This window comes from Andrena cerasifolii, chromosome 1 (assembly GCF_050908995.1).
Source record: "Andrena cerasifolii isolate SP2316 chromosome 1, iyAndCera1_principal, whole genome shotgun sequence".
NCBI classification, from domain to species: Eukaryota; Metazoa; Arthropoda; class Insecta; order Hymenoptera; family Andrenidae; genus Andrena; species Andrena cerasifolii.
The window spans coordinates 13,253,770-13,275,000 of NC_135118.1; the positions used below are offsets into that span (position 1 = coordinate 13,253,770).

A 21,231-nucleotide genomic window follows, 5' to 3' on the forward strand; every position below is an offset into this window, starting at 1 on the left:
CCGAATCATCCCCTATTTCGTTCCCACAGTGAATACCAAACACTTCTCCTATGATGCCATTGCACACAAGGCGTCAACGAGCACAGCGTTAATTTCACCCCAAGTGCGAACAGTGTTGACTTTAATCGTTACAAGATAATAAAAACACAGGTACTACGTTCGTATCTGTTTCGACAGTGAAAGATACCTAAGTACATAAAAACATATCTAATCATAAAAGGAAATACAGTCTCCAGATTAATACAGCATTCGAATGACAGAACATTCGGGCAGTGGAACGTTCGGATACTAAAAGTTCTACAGTCCCACTATCCAGATCCCACCAAATTCTTCCCACGAACTTCTTCAAGCAGCGGCAGCGATTATCAAGCCAAACAACCAAGGAACCAGCAAAGCACAAAAGCGTGCCAGCATACCGACCCAGTATTCCACGATTACACGAGATAACGGGGATCATTCGATTCGTCATATGGCCGATCAATTATCTCGATAACGTCCAGCTCCGTTCCGCAAGCCTGCCTGACACCTTTTGAAATCCATCGCGCCTCCGCGTCGCGCCTAAAGATCCGTTCACGCGGCCACTCGCGCGGGGACCAGTTCTCGCGCGCGCGCATTTTCTGAGCTCGCCGCGCTCGCCAGGAAAGTAGGCCAATGCGTGCCGGGCAGCGGCGAGAGGCCACGTTCCGTGGCCGGCGATATTTCGTGTCACCCTTCTTACACGCATCTCGGCGCCACGTCACTCCTATATATTCGGTCGCCGCTCGTGCCCACATGGAAACGGGAACTTTCCCGGCGACTATCGGCGCGCGACTCGCATCGACGGCGATGACATACTTTATCTTCGACGGGGGTCGGACCCGTGGGATCGCGGGTCCAATTTATTGCCGTCCCCGGCGGTTTCGCCAAGGACGAATTAATTGATTCCAACGACGCTTCTTGGCGTCTCGGCCCCGGAAGCTCGCCCTTTAACAGAACGCTATCCCACTGTCTCATTACCGAATCGTTTCGCGAGGCCACGATCTGTTACGTGGAATTGGATCGATAGTTTCGAAACGGGGGACACGAAAGTCCGACTTCTGGCGACATTCACTTTTTCGCATTTCCCGCTTCTTCGGGCGCCTTGGCTGGCTGGCCGGTTCCTGCGGAAAGGTGGCAATCGTGTTTTAAAAGGGCCAGCGATTTGTGTCAGATTTCAAGGCTTTTCACGAAGCTCTGACGAGCTACCGGGAGGTTGGTTCGGCCTTTGAACTAGGGATTGCAAAATTACTGAATTTTTCAATTACTGGTAATTCGGTAAGATTTTTAATCAAAACTGGTTTACTGATAATTTACCGGTATTTTTTAAGGTATTGAAAATGTAAGAGTTTATAAAATAAAATATAAGAGAAAATATAAAACATTACGAAAGAACTTTTTTTTTAACTCTAATCGAGCATTATAAAAAATATATGAAAATAAAACTATTCTGAACATAAAATATAAAATGATATAACACAAAATAGATATATTTGTATAACTATTGACAATACTTATTAATATGGATCGTCACCACGATAACAATGAAAAGAATCTTAACTTACATAATTAAATATTTTTTATTTAACAATTCTTTTTATTAAATAAGCACGCAAAAGCATACCTAATTCGTCTAAACTTTGGTTTCCTGATCGCTACCTAATTTTTGTACAAAATAATCCAGCCACGGATAAAGCGTTCTCAGATTCTACACTTGTTGGCCGGGTAGGCATTAAGAAATCATATGCCATTCATAGTATATATTTCCTCCTTACTTTTTCTACTTGAAAATACGTCCATTTTTTCATGACTGATTCAGATTCTTAGTTTTCTTTTGGATCAGAGTTGGTTCTTCGTGAGATACTTCGGTTTTCGTCTTTATTAGTAATTGAAGTGTTTTTTTTTTACTGATAACGTAGTAGATGTCGATGGAATTAATGAACGCATATATGCGCTATATTGCTATACGTAATTTATCGAATTACCGGTCAAAATTTTAGGGTATTTCTTGCGGTTTACCGGTTTCCCGGTATTGCAATCCCTACTTTGAACGTGTGCGAGAGTTTTATAAATACAAGCCACGTTCTGCGAGGTACGTACTGCGTTCAATTCACGTTGCCGTATTGTAAAGGGTGAAGCCTGAAGGCTGCTGTGAACGATTAACTTAAGCGTCAGGCTTTTCCTCCGTGTCAGCTTAATGAGACAGGGATATCTTGATTAATATGCGGTTAACATATTGACGCGCACTGTTGTCCTTAATGTATGGAATATTTAAATGTATGCAGAGTGCTCCGGAGCTACAGGCACGCGGAGTTAATTAGTTAATTGGACTGGTTAATAGAAGGGAAAAGGCCCAGTTTACTGCATTCGCTTTTTCTAGTTTGCAGCTTCTCGTGTTTTTCCTAGATCACTGTTTATACAATGAACAGCCGTTACCTCCGTTATTAAGCTAATCTAACCTTTGACATATAAATTTGTCAAGATTGCTTAATTTCCATCTGATTTTCTAAATAAGATTCTGCAAAACGAAGCTACTTGCGCATATATTTACCTGTACACGCTTGATACTTCACGCCGTATTGAATATTAAAGCCCCACCCAGCTTTAAAAAAGCTTTATAAAGCTAATCTAACCTTTGACATATAAATTTATTAGGATTGCTTAATTTCTATCTGATTTTCTAAATAAGATTCTGCAAAACGAAGCTACTTACGCATATATTTACCTGTACACGCTTGATACTTTACGCCGTATTGAATATTAAAGCCCCACCCAGCATCCTTAAGTTAAAACTAACATATATTTCTCGAGCATTCGCAATTCATTTTTGTTTACACAGATCAACTTTTGTGAGCAGAATTTTAATCCTTTACTCCCCCCAAGTATCTCTCTCTCTCTCTCTCAGTCGCGCCGGAGTTTAAATTAACTGCGCCACGAAGTGGAAGAATTCGCAATTCCCAGGACCAGAGTTCTGCACTTAATAAGTACAGCATTTAGCAAAAGATCTCTGGCCCATTGACGAGGGAATACGTTAAAGCGCAATATAGTAAGGCAGTGCTCTCAGAAAGCAATCCCCTTTCGGAACCCGGAACGAATTCATCGTTCGGCTGAATATTAATCCACAGAGGGATCAATTTTTAGCACGGCTCTCGTTGCAGCGTTGCGTCGCGACGAATGTTCGGCTCGTATCGGGCGCGGTTTAAATTGCCGCTTGTTTCGGCCGTAACAAGTTTAACGGGCTCGTTGCGTCGGCAGTAATTTAAAGGGGCGATCACTCCCGTCGCCGTGGCGTTCGCCTAGCATGGCTAATAATATTATTCGCCGCTGATTATTGTAATTATAAACGGGCCCGCTTTATTTTCGCAATAAGCTATTCATGTAACGCGGTCGGTGTGTCTCCGGTGTACAGACGGGTACAATACGAATCCTGACTCGCTAAGTATAGCCGGGCGCCGCCGCGAGCACGGTAGATGCTGTCTGATTAATGCAATCCAGCGATCTACCAAATAATACCGTCGCGAGCAACGTGATTAATGAAATTCTTAACAGACTTCTTTCGTTCCCGAACGAACGGACGGAAACCGGCTCCGTAATTAAGTAATTAGTCGAATTCGGATGCCCGTAGCTCATCCTTTGTACAACCACTTCTGACTCTTGCAACAGCCGACTGAACGAAACGAATGGGATTAGCGGTTAATACTGCTGGTGTGATGAAAATAGTTGACATCTCAGTGTACTGCTCGCAGACGCTGCTGCATTAAACGCTAAAAGCTGCATTGAATGTAAAAGAGAGGGGGATAAAGTTCCAGCAACATATGTGGAAACGATGCCAACGCAGAGGGGTCACTTTCAGATGCAAGAAAATATTTAACATCGATTTCCTTTCTATAATAACTTCCCATTGCCCTCATCGTTACAGCTACGTAGAGTAACGTAGCCGAATATGACGACCTCTCCTAATACGAGACCCCAGCTTATCTCCGCTACAGAACTCTTGAATGTCGTAGCCATGCTATTTCTTTACTAATTAACTGTGTACCTATTAGTTGCTTTGTCCGCACAGTGGCATTGTAATCAATTGAGTGTCTTGAGCAAGCACATACCTCTGAAATACGTTGCAGAAAGTTGCTGAAGTTGTTCGATTAAATTACAAATACCTCCAAACTGGTAAGTGTGTAATGATTTTCACGAATATTGTTGTATAGTGCTTGCAATGGAGGTTAAGGCTTACTAGTTGTATATTATTAAACGATGAAGACTTAAATTCGAAGCTACTTAGTAGTTATCACATTATTGTTGCCGAATATGAGGCCCACGAAAGTTCTACTGATGAGAGTGAAGAAGAAATTGTTCTGAATGATGAAAGTGATTAAGAAAGAAAAGTATGATACAGAATGCTTGTTTTGCACAGGTCTTTATTCTTCAGATGTGCTAGGTGAACAATGGGTTAACCCTCAACTGATATCCTGGGGTCGCTCGTGACCCCAAGCACGCAAAGTTCGATGTACAATTTTCGGTTGTCTAAGTTGGTAAACTGAATTTCTAATTAATTTTATAATAATAGTTTAACTTTCTACGCTTCTATTATTTTATACATTACCTAAGATGAAAATATTCATAGTGGTTGCTCTAGTGTCGACTTTACAAATTTCTGTGTCCTTTTTTATTTGGGGTCTGCCACGACCCCAGTATACCAGTCACGTTTGCCAAAAACAGTATACCAGTTAAGGGTTAAGCGTACGTATAAAGCGTTACGATGGGCGTGGTGGGCCCACGAAGACTTCGGCGATGGGCCCACGAAGACTTCGGCGGTGGGCCCACGAAGACTGCGATAGTGAAGAAATAGATTTCACATGTCGACTTTATAAAAACAGAAAGAAAAAATAAGTTTCAAGAAAAAACAAACTGGGTCTCATATTAGGGATCCATTTTTTTTTATCTGCGTATTTGAATGACTTTCGTCTTTATCTTATTGCTAGCTTTAATACTCGGCTTCGCCCGAAATTTAGATTCCGAATTTTTAAAAAAAAGTTATTTTATTATTTAATTTTTTTTTTAAACAGTCATATTCCTCTGGATTAGTCAACCATAATGAGCTGAGGCACATTTTGTGATCCCAGAGTTTATCGTTGGAAAGTTTTTAGGCGACAGACAAACACACAAACATATTAAAAGTTTTCTGCTTTATATATTAAGACGAAGACCCCGAATTTTTGTTATAGTACTTTCCAGTAGGTTGCTAAAGAATACATATTCTACTTTTAAAGCGTGTATCGAATTGTAATAAAAGTGTTCTCAGTCAAGAGTTACGATGTTTTTAAGAAATGGGTCTCGTATTCGACTACTTTACCCTGCTGTTTCAAAGTCTACTTGCCGCGCTCGATGCGAGGATAAAAAAGATATATCAAAAGGTCGCAAAGGGTTGAACTGCTGAAGCTAACGCGAACTTCAACTCGCGAGCAGAGATTGCGCCTATGCCGCACTCGGTGCTGGAACCGCGTCCTTCGACAAGTATCATGGTCGCCGCGGCGGATCGAGTATTACATGCGGTATATCGAATCGAAGGACGACGTCGCGTGTAATCGCGCGGGGGAAGTCACGTGAATCAACGGAAGGGTGAAAGTGGGTGGGTTCCGATTCACGCATACTGCGCATGAAGTGCAGAGACAACCGTCCCGTTTTAGTTACAGCGCGCAGTGGTGGCGCAGCGAATTCCCTAGAATCCTTTCACTACCGGTGCAGCGAGCGTGCAACAAACGCAGAAATTCGGAGGAAAAGCAGTCACCGCGCGCGTGCGTATTTGTTCCTACAATCTTTGATTATTTGACTTTCTCCATTGGAAATATTCTTTAACCCTGCGGGAAGCGCACCCCATATTGTAACACGAGTTATCACCACCGGGTGAAAAATACCCAAAATTGAAACGTAAAAAACCACGGTTTCAGAATATTTTTTTTAACTTTGTAAATTTTATATTAAAGTACAGTGTTTTAAGAATCAAACAAAATTTATGAAATATCTTAAAATCTTTATTAAAGTTCTTTAAAAAATTGTAACAAAAACTCAAACAGTCTTTATATTTTCGCAACTAGAGCCTCTGTGGTAAATTTTACCCAGTAGCGCCTCCCGCCGAGTTAAGGATTACAACTGCCACTTTTCTACGTTATTATTTTGAAGAAACTTCATCTTAATGACACGTTTTAAATAATCTGTCAATTTTTAGGCAAACATAATCTCTCCGTGCGGATTGTTTACAATTAATGATACGTATAATATTTCCGATTGTAAATGGCAAGTTAATGTCATCTTCATTTCGCTTTCATCGGACGAATCACAGCTGCTGATTTCATTGCCACTATTATGTAATAGTATCGAGGTTACTGTAAAGAACGTTTCTGTGTCCATTGCAGCATCCATTTTGATTTCGCATGAAAGACAGGAAAAATCGTTTCGTTTTCAAGAACGCAGGAACCGCAGTAACGAAACGCACCGATATGAATGCTCGCAGCGGCTGTGCTGCGATTTACGCACTCACTGCGTGAATCGTAACGCACCCAGTGACGGAGAGGCGGGCGTGGGACACGCGCGTACGTCCAGGCTTAAACGGAGAGGCGCGAAGGCGAGTCGGATAATGAGAATAAACGCCTAACGGTTAAGCACGGCCCGCTCGTAACAACTGCTAGACGCTCGATCTTGAATAATTCATTGGAAACGCACGCTCGATTAGGCAACCCCGCAAGCCCGTCCACCCTTCGCGTGGGACCGTTGCCACCCTCCGACTTCGCAACCCCCTTTCCACGAGGCTGAAGACGTCGTCGCGACAACGTCGCTGCATAGACGAACGAGCCAGCGAGTCTCGCGGCGACAGCCTCTTAATTTTTTAAACTGTCCTCTTCGAGCAACGACAGAGATTTTGGGCATTAATTAAGCAGGCTTGCTGGATCGTTTGTACAGGGATTGGAAGTGGAGCAGGAGTCCCTCTTGCTGCGAGTTCAATGTGACTTTTTAGTAGAAACTAGTGCTGTGTAATGGTAATAATAATATGGTATTATTACACTACGCGATGAAAGATTGGGGGCAGAATAGAGACGAATCAAAATAAAAGAGGAGGTAAAAGAGGGAAGAAACAAGTTGGAAAAAATGGAACTACATACGCTGCATCTAAGGCTCCCAAGAGTAGACTTTGAGTAGACGCAGCGATATGTAGATTGTTTTAAACTAAGAGATATAAGATGGGGGCACTATCGGTCATGGAAGTGTTGAGTATGTTCATCAGCATACAGTGTTAAAGTGAAAGGAGTACCAGTAATCCTGGAATACACGGTATCCGTTTAAATAATGGAATTATGCAATTATTGCTGAACCTAGAATGTTAAGTGGTGGAAATCTGGTATGTGTAGCTGCGATGGAAAAATATACTCGAGTGACGTGAACGTGCCGCTTATTAACAAGTAATAACGGTCTTTCCTTCGGGTGGCGCTCACGAGGCTCGTAGCATTCAACAGTATTATCCGCGAGCGCTGTGTATTGTTCTGATTTTAATAGCGTAATGGAGCGAGCGCTAGGTCTCCGCGACGATGAATCATTTTCGAAACGAAGCGTGGAACAGCAACGTGTAACACTTGCATAAATCTATACGATGATCGTTATCAAGCACCTTCGTATTAATGATGAAATCGATCGAGGTGATCGCCCTACGGCGTGTGCAAGTTAAGCAGAAACAGATCATCGAACTCTTATCAAAACTGTGATAAAGTAAGGAAGAGTGACACTAAAATCGTTTTAAACTCACAGCTAAACTTTTCTCAGTTCTACCTGGGTAATTCATTAATTCACATGTGTTTCCCTCTTCTCTATCGTTGCGGCTTAGTTTCGTTTCGCTTCCATCCTCATCTCCGCTTTATCCCCTGTGTGTCAGTATCCTGTCATCTCTTGCCCTTCCTATCTACCAATCTCCTTCCTCTCCCTATATCTGCTTCCCCATTCTTCACCTATCCCTTATCTTTCCTTCTCTTCCATCTATCAGTGTCCTCTACCATCTTTCCTCATTCCCCTAACTGCCTCGTTCCCCTCTTCTTCACCCCTGTAATACACAATCTTCCTCTTCACCAACTCACCTCCCTTATTCCCATTTCCCTCGATCCTAGCCCCGTGCGGAAACAAAATCGCCCGTAAAGCCCTTTCCGCACGATACCCTCCACTACATTCGCGTTACAGAAGCAACGCTATTAAGCGCTTAATACCATCCACACCCTACAAGCGAGCCGCAGAGAGAAATACTAATCACTCGCGATAGCAATTAAACCGCTGTAGGCGTCGCCCCGTCCCAAACAATCCCCCGGCGGAAAGCCGACGTACAGTGGCACGTGACAGCTAAATGAAAAAGGAACGAGAGTCGTGCAAATGTACGGAGACAAGTGGCAGTCGCGAGCCAGGAAAGTGTCCCGCGTGGAAAGGCCCTAACTGTCGCGTGTCCACTTTCCCCCGATCGCGGAAACGTTCGCAACGCTGTTACATAAGCTGCGCGCAGCCGCCTCACCCGCCCCGCGTTTATGCAACCCGCGAGGTCCGCTCCTCTTCTGTTAATCGCGCCTTTTTATCCCCCCCCCCCCCCGCGACAGGCATCGCGACATCTCTGCGGGCAGGAATGCGTGCCCGCTGGCATTCTTTATTGGCATTATGGAGGAATCGTCGAGGCCGCCTGGTTCGAGTACCACTCCCACGGGCACGAGGAACAGGTACGGAAGAGGCACGCGGCGAACAGAACGGGTCTTGTCGGCGCCGGACCGAGAGGAGGCCTACCTTGGCAGACCTTCCTATCGGAGGAGGTGCCACGGTTATCTAGACGAGAGAGGAGGAACACGATCGACCGATCGATGCGGAGGCTCGACTCGCTGCCTGTATCGCGTCGCAGGCCCCAGAACTGGGTTAACAGAGAACCCCTGCACGGAGCTGCGATGGATCACCGCGTAGAAGTAAATCAAAAGTTTCTCGCCGCGGAGCTGGGGGATAGTCGAATGGACCCATCATTGGAGATTGAGCGTTTTTGACAAAACTTGTCGAATTCCCTTTCAGCTGTCTGGGAGATTGTATTTCATTGCGGGGCTCGTTAGTGGAGGGATGATTGAAATAGTGGAATGAATTTTAGAGCTTGAAGGAATAGTTATACTTTAGGGGGATATCATTTTCAGGGTAGAGGATGAAAGTGGTTCATTTAGAGAGTGTCGTTGGTACGCTCGCGTCAGAGAAACACTCACAAGGGAACATCCCGAACCCGGAAAGTCCGAAAAATTCTGAAACTTCGTAAATATGTAGGGAATTTCCCCCTGATTACAACGGAATTTTTGTTTGCTGCCCAAATTCACTCCAAGGGAGTGTAATTGACCGCTGAAAATCCCTTATTTTCCGATTTTCTGTTATCACTCGTGAACTGTAAAATAATTTTTTCAGCAAATGATAGATCTAATTAAAAGGAGTAACTTTTGTCTTGAAACGTTTTTCCCATCACTTGCAGATTGCGAGGTACAAAGTAAAATCGGAAACTAGCCGAATTTTCAGGGGTTAATTCCAACCGCTTAGAGTGAATTCGGGCAGCAAACAAAAATTGCGATGTAATCAGGAGGAAATCCCTTATATATTCACAATGTTTCAGAATTTGTTGAATTTTCGGGTTCGGGGTCTTCCCTTGTCAGTATGCTCCTAATACTCTGATGGTCGATCTTCCTCAGATGTCGCAACTATTCATTGGATGATATAGTTTGCTCGGTGACAAGTTTGAAATAAAATTGACTTTTTGGGCTCACGTAGAGTAGCAGATCAAAATCACAAAATCCCGCAAACTTGACAGCGCCGTTAAAAGTGTCCCAAAACAGAAAACACAAATCTCCAAGCACACGCACTGTTCCTCAAACCAGGGGGCAAGTTACTTGAAATCCCTGTAAGATGCAAATCCACGATGACACAGAAATATCGTGTCTCGCATGAGACTTTAATCTCATGAGACAATTGTTCCATTATTTTATTATTATCAAATTATTTTGTCATTAGTTTCACGAAATTCGGCTCTCGTGCGACAAGTTTCATGATATTTCTTTCAAAAATCACATCTCTCGTGACTAGTTTCATTATTTAGACTTAGTTGTTGCTGAAGTTTTTACCTCACGACAGAAAAGTCTCACGAAAAATCTCATCGTGGATTCGCAACTGTAAAGGGTTACACCTGGACCTTGCGCTTTGGAAAACTAATGTCTCCTATCTCCGGTACAATTCTTATTAACATTAAGCAAACCCAGGTGATAAACCCAAACACTGCTCCTCCGCGCGCAAAGGAAACTAGTTCCACGGAAATTATCAAAGAGCAGCGCTGAGAATCGGAAGATCGTGGGTGACGATTGTTTTGGGCATCGACGAGTAAAGAGGAAATCGTTCGCTGGTGATCCAGCGTTTAAGGAGGAACTCGTCGGTGGTCAGGTCATTTAAAGGAACGTCCGCGGCGAGGGAAGTTTCGTCGCGGTAACGATCGAGCGTCGAATGGCGGTGTTATTTCGAAATCACACGGTACATGACTCTAATTGAACGACTTCCTGCGGCGTCGCGCTAACGGGGAACAGATTTCGGGCTCGCGAGCGTAACTCGCGGCCGACAATTCGAAACTCCTCCGAAAACGAAGCACCCGATTCTCCTGGTGCTGGAAACTTTGAGGTGCAAGCAAAAAGAGCGCGCCCGCTGAAAGAGACAGAGAGACGGGAGGGGCGAGCGCGCAGAGAGAGAGAGAGAGAGTCCAGATACGTTCAGACAAAGATAGACCTCGAAAAAAGAAAAACAGCGGCAAGGGTGGGAGAGGTGAGAGAGGAGAAACGGCGTAGCTAGGTCGAGGTGGCGCGTAGGTGGAGGACGCGACGGGAAGGGACGACGGGGAGGATGGGGGTTGGTTGCCTGACAAGGGTGGGTGGCGAGGGAAGAAGTCCCCCGGAGCTCTCCTCCACCAACTTTATAATTCTTGCGACGCTTTTGGGGAATGAGATTGTCGGTGTAGGGGTAGGGGTATAAAGGGGAGGTTTAAGGTAGTCCGCTGGCGCCAGTGACGTCTGCCGAATAGCTGCTGACTTCCAGACTCCTGCAGTTTCGGCTAAGTGGTTCCCTTTTGCCCCACTTGAACGTCTGCACACCTTCCACCCGCCCGTCGCACCTATCAACGCTGAAGAATCGCCGATTTTTATCGATTCAAGGAACCGACGATGTAGCCGCGCTTGTGCGCCCTCGACGGTGCCGCCTGATCAGGTTTTCATCAAGGAACCGATCGCTGGGGAAGCTTCGTTGGTGGCTTCCTTTGTAGGGTACAGTATATAATTGATTGAACGTATCAAATAATCATCGGTGCTTTCATTTCCCTGGCATATAAATAATAATTATCAAGGGACAGAGTTGTTTATCCTTCTTATGTCGATCATTAAGATCATAAGCATTTCTTAAATATCTCTGCAATAATCCTGATGTCATCCCACGCTTAATGTGTAAATTGAGTTCACATATAAAGAGAATTCACCATTATCATAATCAATTTCCCCTCGCGAAGGCGGCATTTAAAATTCAAATGGCACAGAAATATATTTCGTAAATAAATTTGATTCCGCGGCTTTATTCCCTCAATCCCGAGTGCCCCTCTGCTGCACCGACACGGGTAGCCACCACCGCCGCAGGAGAAGTCTCAACTATCGATAGGAATCGCGTAGAGAGACCTGTCCTCCTCTGCCAGCAATATCATTCCGCTCCACTTTCATTTGTCGCCGGGGCGGGAGGGAAGAAAAAAGTCGAAACCAGTGGGTCAATCTACGCGCAGCCCGGCCATAGACTAAGCTCGTGTACAGGGCCACGGCCGTCTGCAGTACAGGCCGGACACTGCGATGTTGGAACACCGCATTTCGAGCAACCATCGGTCCAATGACTATGTTCCGACCGGTACCAGAGCCGGCCGTGGCATAACGCGCGAAAGGCTACGGAAAAATACAAATAGGGCTGATGACAGCCTTGCCAAACTCACTGTGTTCCGGCCCTGTACTACAGACGGCCATGGCAGGGCGCACTAAGCTGCAAATGGTTATGAAACTCGAATCAAAAGCGGGAAAGCAAAAAATAAACGAACAATGCAAAAGAACATCGATCCGGAACTGCCGGAAAACGGCATTCGTATTTCGTGCATCGAACAAACTACAGGAATGCCGGAGGCGCTAATATACCGGGGCGTAACGGAGGGGTAGTGGTTTTTCGCCACGTCCACTGCTGAAAAATATTTTGCTGAAAGCTAATATCTATCCGAGCCGATATTCGCCCGTGTAAATACTATCCGCCCGCGTAGAGGCAACAAAGTAGGCTCCCCTGTTAGCCGGAATCTACCCGAAGGGCCCAGAAACACGCGCATTTACGCATCAACATATTTTCCCAGACGGGGATGGGTGAAACATGGTTTAAACGGGAACGGCAATGTGTTTCCACGTCCTTCTAGCTTCGAGGAGGGAAAATGGTGTGTCGACGGATGATTTAATTGGCTTCGCGGTAAGTTGGATTAACGTGCGATTTTTTTTAGTAGAGTAGCAAGGGATGGCATGTTTGCTTTCATTCGTCAAATGGTAGAGGGAAACAAGAAAGTTTATCGGCAGTTACGTCAAAGCCCCTTATCGTCCTTTGTGTGTGTTTTTACATAATTCCCGCTATCGTGTAACTACACAGCGGTGTTATAAATACATGATCACCGATGACCTTTACTTACGCACAACGTTTGGCGAATATGAGGAAGTAGGTCGTTATTAGAGCACAAAATTGTGAATTGCTTGAACGGGATTGTTCTGTATAAGTATTTATATTAGTCGCTGATTTTCAGTAGGGGAGACCGGGGCTAAAAGTTCCGGGGGTAAGTTGTTCCGACGGCTCTATCTTCAAAATAAAAAGAGCGTTGTACTTTAAACTGTTTTTTCCGTGTGAGTTGATCACGCCACTCTGTCGCCCACTTTAATAGCGTCCGCGATAGCGAATTGTGTGGTTGTAAGAAAGGACCTATTAGTCGCGTACCAGATAAGTAAAAAATTTTCTATCATTATTTTCTGGTCTATTTCAATTATTTAACGTCGATATTATAGATTGATTCGTTCTTATGGATCAAATGACATTTAAGAACATGGTGTAATAGCGTTTATCGTTTGAATATATGTATAAGCAGAATAGTCTTTGAAATTGCTACATGCGTCGGTAGGGGCTAGTTGTTACCGTAACAACTCCACCGCAAATGTATAAGGTGAATGTCCCAATTTCTGCTCATTTAAGAGGTAACTCGTCATAAAGAAGGTGTAACAAAATTTGTTTGTGATGAAAATTCGCAGAGTAATTGATTAATTCTTTAATAATAAATCAACCAGTTCAAAAACTATTTAAGAAAGATATTTCAAGATGTTTAACTATTAGTAATTTGTAATTAAATATATAATGCTCTAAATGTCCGTATTTCTGCTGATGAAAAATAGTGATGTATGTACAGTGACCCGCATTAATATTGGGACATTTTTTAAAATCGCATAACTTTTTTAAAATTAATCCAAACGACTTGAGTTTTTTTTTGAGAAGCTAAAATGATTAGTTTGCTAAATGACGTATTTGGTTGTTTTGAAAAGAAATGCATTTGGTCGGAATAGCGAAAAGAATAGTCAACTGTCACGTGATGCGTTTCGTCGATCGATGGATTTTGAATTGTTTCCTGGAAACTTCTGAAATCGTTGCATACCAGGCAGGTAAGACAATGTATGCATTAAACTATTCGCATGTAACATGATACCAGTGGAAGTGTATTGCATTAAGGAGGCACTCGGCGTGTCACGAAATTGCGAAACTTTTAGACGGCCGAAAATTAATGCAGCCGTTTTAATGAAACCTAATGCAGTATGCATTAATATTACTGCGTCAAATGGGACTTGGCCAACGGTGTTTCAATGAATTCCTAAAACGGCTGGCCACTTCGAATTTCCTGCAACTTCTCGTCGCTAAACAAAGGTTCACGCTTTGGTTATGCGTTCATGGGGGGGTTACTCGCGAAAGTGCATCAGTGACTTTAATTCTGTGCGGCGAGTATGCGTTCCAGGACACACCGAACTTTAGATTAGCGTGTTGATTTTGTTACACTTTATAAAAATGAAAGAATTCCTAATTGCTGTGCCATATTATCTGCAATCAAAAAGGTCTGTATATAATGAGCGCAACGCGTAGCAAGCGCATCTTTAATCATGAATAAGTTGAAAGGGTGAAACCAACGAAAAAAAACATTCGCAACAGAAGTTAAATTCAAACTCCACCATCTGTTGAATGAAATTAATTCAAGCCAATTTTCGAATGCCGAATCGCTTCTTCCCACCAGGGATTGTTTACCAGATATCGCGCGTGCGTCCATTGAAGCAGGGGAACAATTTGTTTACCAGCTATTGTATTTCGTGTATGAGTAAATCAAATTCGCGAAGGGAAAACAGTTGTACGAGCTCTTGTGGTTTTCCTAGTGCGACGGCTGGAAACACTTAATTTTTGGAATTAAGAAAGGAAACAAGCATCGCGCGTCTCATGTCGCACGTTTGTAGCTTTATTCTATCATTTCTAGAAACTATAAAAGAGTTCGTAAGGAAAAATATATATTCATAACTGAATAGGAGCATGTTTAATATCCTTTCGGATGCCAGACCTGATATCAGCAATTGTAGTTACCTCAAGCATAAAATTCAAAAAGATTGGTAATCTGTAGACTATTTGAACGAAGGATTTTTGTATCCCATGCTTAGTTTTCTTTTAATTGACGAAAATCAGGCACGATTTATGATAAAAATTTAAACTTTTACTTTAAACATCAGCCAGTTTTCCCCAAATCAATATTTCGAAAAATCCTTCGTTCAAATACTAGATAATATAATACAATAAGTAAATTCTTCTGAATTTTTTTATTTTAGATGATCGACTTTCGAGCAGCAGTGGTGTCACCGCAGAAGCCTTTTTTTTAGAGAATCTTAGAGTAATAGACAATAACTCAGTTATTGATAAATATTTTTAAATAAAAAAATTACGATGCACGGTACTAGATGCAATCCTTAAAAGGAAAAAAGATTTTTTGAGAAATGTGTTACAGCTTTTGAGTAAAAAATTTCCAAAGACCACCCTTTTTTCCGCCTCCTGACTGAGCATGGCCCCTTAAAATATTTTAAATTCGCTTCCGATCAAAACGAATCAAGTTATCCGCGACCTGTGTCTGTCACGGTTAAATTATTCCTATCTCCGACAATCCAAAACTTCTGCTCGCGATCTTCCATTGGCGCACAGTCGAACGGCCCACGAGGAGCGCGATTTTTTCGCGAGCGGTCCAAGGACCGCGTTACGAAACAAATTCGACGTTTAAAAGCCGCCGCGCATTTTAACGAATCGTGGTGGAGCGCAGCGAATCGCAGAAGTTAATAATAATTAATTAATTGTTTCTGCTCCACGAGTGTCAATTATTTATCAACTTTCCTCTTCGTATCGCTAACAAAATGCGCGACGACCTTAATCGTCCTCCACGGTGCACAAAAGACCGCGACACTAGCCGTTCTGCCCTGGGAACAGTGCGATAAATAATTTTAGGAAACGGCCGAGGAGAGCAGAGACGACAGAGCCGTGCTACGCGGTTTTTCTCCAAGCCCCGTTGACGAATCCGCTCGCATCAGAACCGATTACTCGCGGACAAGAGGAGCCGTTTCGACGCCACTCTCGTATCCATTAGCGTGACAACGAGACGCATGGGATAGAACGTGTCGTAATTACACGGCGCACTTGTGCGTGCGAGAGATTAAAAGGCGCCGCGCGTGCCAGCCGGCCACGAAATTATTTTAACGCGTGTGCTACGCGAGAACGACGACTATGGGACGACGAGCGCACGCCGAGGAATCGCGTTATCCTTTCCTCTTCCGCAGCCGTGACCGGAGTAAAGGGCAGCGGCCGCGGCGAAGGGAGGAAAGCGAGAGACTTTTAATTTTCCTGTTCGGCCGCTTTCCTCCCACAATTTGCACCCCTTCCTCGTTGTTCTCGGCCCTCTACGCGTTAAGACTAGTTTCAGTCGTTTGACGGCAGGGCATCATTGGAGTCATTGAGAGTTGTGTGTAGCGAAGCTCCTCAGGGCACTGTGACTAATATGTAGAGAATCAGTTGAGACTCAAGTGGTGTGTACTATTGCGAGATGAGAAGAAGACCGACTACCCGCAAGCTGAAATGTCACAGGGACAGGGGGAATCGTCCGCTCGCTTCACCCAATTCCTTGCAACGAAGTCCGCCGCGTAACGCAGAACGCGAACGAAACAAATCACGACAGCCCACGGATATGGAGAGCCGCTGAGAACCTAAAAGTAGCATTTCTTGGAGGGGATAGGGTGGAGCGAGCGGGCGATTCACCTTGTCCCTGTGACATTTCAGCTTGAGGGTAGTCGGTCTTCTTCTCATCTCGTAATAGTAGTGTGAGATGAGTGATTTCTATTCACCTGAGGGCTATAAAGTTTGTAGAGTCTTGAACTTGGGGGGAGACACTCAAGGATGAGAGGACAGAGACGATCCCCTTGTTTAATCCTTATTTCCCATATTGCATGTAATAATATTAATAATAATTCGTCTTTATTACATCACAAAATCTACTTTGCGGTAATTAAGCGACGTGTAGGTGAGCTTCAGCATTCCTGCTGTTTTGCAGCCTAACCCTATTACAAGAAAATAGAATTAAGTTAGAGGATCAGCAGACAAATGTGGGATCGGAGGCAAGCAGACAAAGAAAGTTACAGAAAGTGGAGAAGAATAAAGGAACGGGCGACGCGTTTAAAAGCGGAGATAGAAGACACAGAACGAATTTCCAAGGGAAGAGAATTATAGTGAACCTTAATGGAGGCAATCATGGCTCGTAGAGATCGGCTAGTTGTAAGCCTTGTATGATATCAGCGCTAGTGAACGAGTATCCTACGAGCTCAGGTACCCTAGGATAATTATTTCACTGAGGACATGTGTCTAGAGATCAAACATTCGTGAAACTAGCACCAGTTTCTGAGGGATGTTTGTCGAAATATTGCTCAATAGGTTTTGCATGATTATACTTGAAGGGTAAGGGGAAAGCGAGGAATGTCTATTTTTCGTGATTTTGCGATTTATAGCATGGTTTGTTGGTGGCAATTGGGACTACAGAATCAGAAAGGGTTATACAGTTCAAATGCTCCCGTAAGATAACGTTAAAGTTTTGGTGTACTGGTTAAAAAACGGGAAATGTCCACTCTGCACTGGAGCAAAACACGAAATGTCTCCACTCTTTGCTTAAGCATAAGCTTCTGCCATCAAGGTAAAATAAGAAATTATTACAAGGGAATGCCCCAAAGATATGCTGTTGTTCCCCATTCACCAAGTGAAGGAAATGCGAATATTGCGTGATATTTGTTTATCGAAACATCCACATACATATAATGGCTGCTGCTTGAGTAATCTCATCACCATAAGAAAGGACGAAACAGTAACATAAAAAAAGGAGAGTTCGAACTTCCCAATAGAGCACACACAACTCCTGTTTATTTCAAAAGCAAAATACGAAGCCCTCGTGGTGTTAAACAAATTTTTTAAACAACAAATAAGTGAGAAATAAAATATCTGACAATTAATAAAATGAGTGGCCCTCCCTGTTTTGACAATAATAGAAGGGGAAATTTCTTATTTTGTTTCAGTATGCTGCCCAGTTCAAACTTGAAAAATATTAAACTAATGTGAAACAATTATTATTTTATTGCTTATATTTTTGCTGATGCCTGATTGGGGTATAAGCTTCATGCTACGAAGAATGCAGATAAATTCCTTGAACCTTGCTTCTTTACTGATGGACTAAAGTATTAAAACTTAATTTTCTCGATAAAACTGTTTTGTGACATTCCCTGTTCCCCCCTTACCCTTCACTCATACACACCGTTCATCGCCGACCATCGAAGAAACTGATGCAATGGTCGATGATCTGTATTTAGCTAGACAGATAGCGAGAATCCACCTGTACGCAGATAATGGACCGCGATCACGGTGAAATGAACGCGTTAAAAAACAAATTCGGGGGGAATTCGGGCGCGCAATCAACCGAGGGTGCGTGTCCAGGGGAAAAAGCTGCCCAGTCGATCGTAAGCCCACCCCCACCCCCCTCTCTCCCCCCTGATGCGTCATGATTTCCGGAATTATACGGACGCTCGTTTAAAACCAACGCGATTAACGCGAATCAACTTATTAGCCCTCGATATTCGCAAATCAGAATTACAATTGGCTGACTCTTTTTTCCCAGAGATGAACCCCACACGCATTCGGCTACAAATCGCGCAACGAAAATCCCCTGCGTTTTTCGCGTTCGATCTCTGTTTCTGAGGTATCGTTCCATCGATCTTTAATGGGGGTGGGGGGGGGGGGGTGCGAGTATTATCGAATGGGTGTGTCTGTGGGGGCGGTGGTAAGCGGGACAGTGTTTTTTCTTTTACGTGTGAAATTATATCGAGATATCAGTGATATCGTGAGTTTCGATAATTGAACATAATAAGCATCGGTGTGTTCGTAATTTCAGAGATATCCAGCTCTCTATTTTGTGAAATAAGGTTTGTTTTTGCCAGAGATACGAAGGTATTTTCGAACTCAATTTTCCAGCAAAATTCCTAGCATTGCGTGCTACACGTTTAATACATTATTATTCATGGTATGCATTAATTACACGCAAGAAATTAAGTCAGTGGCCCGATACCACTGCATACCCCCACGAGTCACAATATTTAAAAAAAAAAAAATTATAGAAAATAAAACAGTACATCTTTTATAAAATACAGTGCAATCGTTTACACTAGTCCCCGATACACCATTCAATTTATTATTCAATCTCAATCACGCGTGCTTTACAAGTCCTTTAAATAGTTGAATATTTCAGGCACGAGACACAATGTTTGAAGAACAAAACATTGACACTACACGTTACAGTCACTTATTTACAGGAAATCGCCATCTTAATCGGAGCACACCCCGTGAAGCACACCCTGTTAAATAATCCCGACATTTATACTGTTTCTTTGCAGAACGTAGACCACGATCCTCAGGTCCGACTCTGGATCATCATCCAATTCCTGCTCGCCGTCTAGTATCTAAAAAGGATTCTACACCCCGCGATTTTTCACGTCGACGTACAATATTTGTCGGTGTCGCAGATTGTAACCAAGGAGGGCGTTTGTTTTCACGGTTTTTCCAGAGGCAGCAGGTAAATGTTTTCGACATAATTCGACAGCCAGAGGAATGTAACTGTTATCGAGCCCAAGTCAATACCGATTTCGGACAAAACACAGGTGGATACGTGCTATATAAATGTAGTGGCACGCACGAGATGGTACACAGAGCGGCGCGCAGAACGCCGAAGCGATTTATTAAATACTCTACCAGTGAGTATTGTTATGACGCGGGTGTGCAAATATTAGATATTTTGCATGTACAACAATCGATGTTATCCGGATACGCCGCTGTATACCCGTCTCCTTTCGCGGCTACTAGCGAGATTTTATTGAATCGACTTCGGCGAACCGTACGAAGATCCGTAGGGAGGCGAAAAGAAAGTTAAAGGAGTCGAGTTTCTTCCGCGCAGAGTGTAGCAATCGCGAGAAAAAAAAACGGCGGACAGCACAAAGATTTACGTTTAGGGTGTTCTTTAAGAAAGTAATTGCTAAAATGCACGCGGTAGCTGCGTACTAGAATGAACATTCGTTTAGTAATTGCCTCTTCATTACTATTACGAGGATGCACAAGGAGATTTCGTAAGAGGGTTCGGGAATTGTAGGGTAGATAATATTCACTAAGCTGATAAGGGAACACCCGGAACCCGGAAATTCAGAAAATTCTGAGACTTTGTGAATATGTAGGGGATTTCCTCCTAATTGCATCGCAATTTTTGTTTTGCTGCGTAAATTCACTCTAAGGGGGTGGAATTGACCCCTGAATATCCGGTTATTTTCCGATTGTGTTATAACTCGTGAACTGTAATTTTTTTACGAAATGATATAATTAAACTTTTGTCTTGAAACTTTTTTCTATCTTTTGCAGTTTGCGAGGTAATCAGGAGGAAATCCCCTATATATTCACAAAGTTTCCGAATTTTTGGAAACTCCGGGTTCGGAATCTTCCCTTCTGAGTTAATGCTGAATGAACATACGTGAAAATAGCAACTCTGTGAGAGATAGAAGTGATTTTCGACGCTTTGCATGCTTCTATTCATTTCACAGTGGCAATAACGGATTATCTTACTATATTCTTAGTTTACTATTCGTAGAACAAATTCTATATGCCCTTCTCCCATTTCTAGACACTCTTCACATGTAAGTATTACAGACCAGCAACTTCTTTCAGAAATTCCTGGTCTGACCTTAAGAGACACATTCTACTTACCAAGCTATTAAGGGGAGGTTCTGGTCTAGAGCCCCAAAAAATAGGTGACATTTAGGAATTAATTAAAGGAAAACTACTATATATAATTTAATGGGACTTGTTGCATTGTATTAAGGATGTCTTGGATTATAGAAATATATTTTTTGTTTTATAATTAATCATTGCAGACAGCCTTGGGGAGTCGTTAAAGTCAAGGCGTCAAAAAATTGATCCAAATCGGTGGGACCTCTATCTCCAAAAGTTATTATCCGATTCGACTGAAACCTTATTTATTTTGAAGATTATTCTTTTGGCTAGGGGGGGGCTAAAAAACACGAAAATTACATTTTTTTAGAAAATAACGACACTTCAAGTTTGAAATCACTTTTCCCTGTATTTTTCGTCCTTTCATCGCCTTTGAAAATTATAAATTTTCAACTTTTTGTATTTTTTAGCCCCTCCCCCTAGCCAAAAGAATAATCTTCAAAATAAAAAAAGTTTCAGTCGAATCGGATAATAACTTTTGAAGATACAGGTCCCACCGTTTTGAGAACACTGTTTCGAGAAAAACGCATTTGAAGTTTTACGTGAGCGCCAGAGTGGACGGTTGTTGCCCACGCATTTGCCGCGACTCAAATGCCTATAACTTCGGGAATTTTACGAATTTCAACAAATCCTTTTAAACACGTTTTCCTAAAAGGTTGAACATTCGAAAAATGAAATAAAAAAAATCGACATTTAGACCAGAACCTCCCCTTAATATAGTTAAGT

The 21,231-nt window shown here is 42.9% G+C and overlaps 2 protein-coding genes across 7 annotated transcripts in view; both read right to left on the reverse strand.

Moving 5' to 3' along the window:
• Positions 1–21,231, reverse strand: part of LOC143372810 (uncharacterized) — a 307,489-nt gene that overhangs the window by 63,216 nt on the left and 223,042 nt on the right. The gene's annotated exons all lie outside the window — the stretch shown is intronic.
• Positions 1–21,231, reverse strand: part of Foxo (forkhead box, sub-group O) — a 222,970-nt gene that overhangs the window by 49,089 nt on the left and 152,650 nt on the right. The window contains exon 8 of one of the 6 annotated variants that reach the window (XM_076819192.1): positions 18,893–19,193. The exons of the other annotated variants lie outside the window; for them this stretch is intronic. The gene's annotated coding sequence lies outside the window, so the exon portion shown is untranslated. Of the gene's footprint in view, positions 1–18,892; positions 19,194–21,231 lie in introns of those variants that run through there. 6 annotated transcript variants of the gene reach the window in all.